Source organism: Poecilia reticulata, chromosome 8 (assembly GCF_904066995.2).
Source record: "Poecilia reticulata chromosome 8, P_reticulata-male-v2, whole genome shotgun sequence".
Taxonomy (NCBI): domain Eukaryota; kingdom Metazoa; phylum Chordata; class Actinopteri; order Cyprinodontiformes; family Poeciliidae; genus Poecilia; species Poecilia reticulata.
Genome location: NC_088837.1, coordinates 11,938,705 through 11,942,462, shown reverse-complemented (window position 1 = coordinate 11,942,462; position 3,758 = coordinate 11,938,705). Strand labels below are relative to the sequence as shown.

Sequence of the window (3,758 nt, the reverse complement as noted above, 5' to 3'; positions counted from 1 at the left end):
TCAGTGCATCACCTAATTGCAATATCTGTCCGACGTTTTCGGTGACGTCTGCTCCCACTGTATTAACACCCAGCTCCCCTCGCCTGATGCCAGCTGGTCCAGGTTTAGCAAACCACGGGAAAACCAACACCTGACTCATTTAGGCTTTCCCAAATGACAGTTAAACACATATATTAAGTCAGGTAACATCTAGTTGTAATATTTTGGTTCACTCAAATATTTAATACATTCCTGAGCAAATCGGTTTGACTGATTAAAGTCTAAAAACATATTAGTACAGTACAGTCTTAGTTTTACGATAGAACATTAATACCTAACCCAGTGTAAGCTTCTTAGAAGTGCTACAATTGGTGCGGTTCTAAAATGCATAATCAGAACTTCACATAACAGAAGAGGATGTGATAACAGTCAGAACAGAATTTTTATTTAAAGGCACCACTCAAACCACATATTTCCAGTATATTCAAACATTCAAAATAAATAACACATAACCATTCCTCTGAGAACTGGTAAAAAAAAATAGACCTTCAAAGTCAATATATAGTTTCACCAACACTGAATTAAAAATTGAAGACTTTCAGTTTGCAGCGAGATAAACTGGGTTTAACTCATTAATTTCTACAATCTTATGAACATAACACAGTTCTTAACCAAAGCATGGATGTTTCTTTATCACTAAACAAATGAAAGAAAAATTACTTCCAAAATCTAAAATTCAACATGGCTGAAATAATGTGGAATTCTAGAATTTACAGGGTATTAAAATGTGAACTATTAATGGTTCTCAAGAGTCCAAGTGGCACTTACTTTATTAGATGCAGATGAAGGCACTGTCCAACATGGAAAAAGAAAAGACAATATAATTTAGATTCTAAATAATATGGAAACAGAAATATTTCAAAGAAAAGAAAAAGACAACAACTAACCTGAATGAGATGCCACTCAAAGTCCATCAGGTTTTTGATGAAGGTGGAAACCTGAACATTGACTGTCACTTTTTCTTTTGAATGGTCTTTCCTGTGTTTTTGGATACCATCTTCCCATGACCGGCTTTTGTGCCCCTTTCTGGGTCAATCCCAATGGAGGGACTAAAAAACAAAATCAAAAGTGGGAAAATTCCTGAAAATATAGTGTGGCATTCTGAATACAGCTGGTACAATATATAAATAAAGCTGTTTTTAATTACGTAAAGAGAAAATATCACCACCTTTGTCAAATGTCAATCATAACTTGCTTTAAAACCATGTCATTGTAAAATAGAAATACAGGAATGGTTTTACCGTTGAATGAGCCAAAGTCTTGGCTGCCTCATTGGAGGCTGAAGATGAAGATGGACAACACTGTCCTGTCTGGAATGTTGGCTGGACCCTCTCAAAGACAATATGGCCTTCAATGCTGACCATGCACAAAACTGCTTGCCACAGGGACTGTAATAAACCAAGCCCTTAATTGGAAGAACATAAAACAAACCCTCTTATTGATACAGTATGCATTTAAATGATCATCATAATAAATAGTGTCCACTCTATCAGGTAAAGTAAAAGCAAGGATCTTAAACTCCTCAATTGTCGTGCAAGTCACATCAATGCTGAAAACTGTAGGCTGGATTAATGTACAGAGGTTGTAGAGGAATTTGTACTGAAGGTGAAGTGTGCTTTCAAAGTTCATCAAAAGCTACCTTGGATGATCTTGTGAAGTGTCTTTAGTGCTGCTCTTGTTTTCACCAATATGCAGGAGGAAGGGCTGTCCTGGTTGCACGGCAATGAGGAAGGTTTCAACGTTGGCTTGCATCTTTGACATAATGATAAGAAGACAAATAATAAAAATTATTAAATATATTTAGTAGCACAGCTACATTCAGATAGCAAACAAAGACAATGAGAAAGTGCTTCTACAAAGCAGAATCATTAGAATAACCACATACCTGCACATATCTGAAAACATAGTCCACAGTTTGACATGAGCTGTTTTGGATTCTTCTTGTGGCCTTTGGATGTAGGACGAAGCACATGAACCAACAGAAGAATGCCTGGTTTTCCCAGCCTGGAGGAACAACAGGATAAATAGCAGAAACATTAGGATAATAAATACAGATTTTAAAGAGAAGTGAGCAAAACTAACCAGACCCACCAAAATACTTTGTCCACCCGGTTTACCCTGGAGAGCATTTTTACCACCTACAACATAAAGCATAAAAATGTCAGAAATAATTACCATGAACACAACTCAGACATTAGGCATTATAGAAATTAGTCAGCTTATAGAAGCATTCTGGACAGCATTTCTTCTGCCAACCTGTCAGAAGAAATGTGCTGAAGTCATCATAACAGGCTTCAGTCACCAACATGAAGTACTAATGAAGAAAAAAAGAGTCAGCCAATGTCATTATTTATTATAATTATTATTTATAGAGACAAAAACATTTTGGCTTAGCTTTGCTCGCATAGATCAAACCACCGGTCCAGCACAGCCACTCTCCCCATTATGCCATCAATAGCCGAAAACTTCAAGAAAACGACTCCGCAGCTAAATAATGTTAACTCAAACGGCCTTTCTGACAGTTTTAATATTCGTTTAACCAGCCGACACCCCGTGCTACACCTGCTTGGCTAGCTTTAGCTGCTAACAAAATAATAAACCGAGGGTGCTCACGTCAAGTCCTCGAGAAGTCCTGCAACTTTTCGATGTATCTTTACTCCAACAGACCAGGATCAGCTCTGAACAGACCTGCTAACCAGCTTTTCATTTGATTCAGGTGTGTTAACTGGAGCAGGGAAGCATCTGAAAGTTGCAGGATAGCAGCTCTCAGGGACTGGACTTGAGCATCTCTGTACTGAACAGTTGTACCGCGATATCCAAACAAATAAACTTACGTTAAGCATAAGTTGATACTGTTGCGCAAACAGAAAGTTAATGCATTCATTAAAAATAATCAAAATCAAAAACCAGTGATTCTTGAGAATAGGGACAAAACAGGTCCTATGGATAAAGCACAAAATCTGAATAAAATATACACAAAATATATTTTTTTCAAATATCTGACTAAACTAACCTGGGTCATGTGAGCACAACAATGTATGTTTTCCTGGTGGTTGCTGAATATTTTTTTATTTCAAACATTGTAGTCGGTGGATGATGCTTGTAAAATCCCTTGTCCAGGAGCAGAACTCAATACATTATAATAGTTTAAAACAATTAAAGAAATACAAAAATTATACATTATGACAATTAAGTATATAAATAATTATAAAAGTATCAATAAATTGAATTAAAAATAATTTTTAGATATTTTCCAACTCCGTTGAAATTTCTCAACACCGTCAGACATGAAAAGAATGTAATAAAAAAAAAAAAAAAAATCAGGCATTATTGGGGGGCACCAGAACTTTTGAGGACCCCATGACCTCAGTTACTGCAAGAGTTTGTGCCGAGACTGATAAATGAATGGAAAGGGTCACTGAGGGCCAGAACTCAACATACATATATATATATATATATATATATATATATATATATATATATATATATATATATATATAAAAAGCTGGTAGCTCTTGAATTGCAACAATTTCCCTCAGCACACTGGCTGCAATGTTGACACCTTGAGATGCCATGAGACCCAAATTCTGAACATCATGGCATGGAGTGCATCCCAGTTTTCCATGTCTGGCATATAACCATTCATTTTATCTTTTAAACTGGTTCTATTGACCCTGTGTCCAGACAGAGGGATAATCAGTAGCCTAGCATCATAACCA

At 36.3% G+C, this 3,758-nt stretch overlaps 1 long non-coding RNA gene across 4 annotated transcripts; it reads right to left on the bottom strand.

The window, feature by feature from the left end:
• Positions 1-574: 574 nt before the first annotated feature.
• On the bottom strand, positions 575-3,480 carry LOC145552525 (uncharacterized). Of its 4 annotated transcripts, XR_014088601.1 has the most exons (6): positions 2,296-3,480; positions 2,131-2,177; positions 1,925-2,043; positions 1,679-1,791; positions 927-1,444; positions 575-830 (listed from the first exon to the last, which is right to left on the bottom strand). It is a non-coding gene; the product is annotated as an uncharacterized LOC145552525 (long non-coding RNA). The 4 variants fall into 4 exon arrangements; XR_014088600.1 differs by having other exon boundaries at positions 927-1,088; positions 1,281-1,444; positions 1,925-3,480; XR_014088599.1 differs by having other exon boundaries at positions 2,131-3,480.
• Between the last annotated feature and the right edge of the window lie 278 nt (positions 3,481-3,758).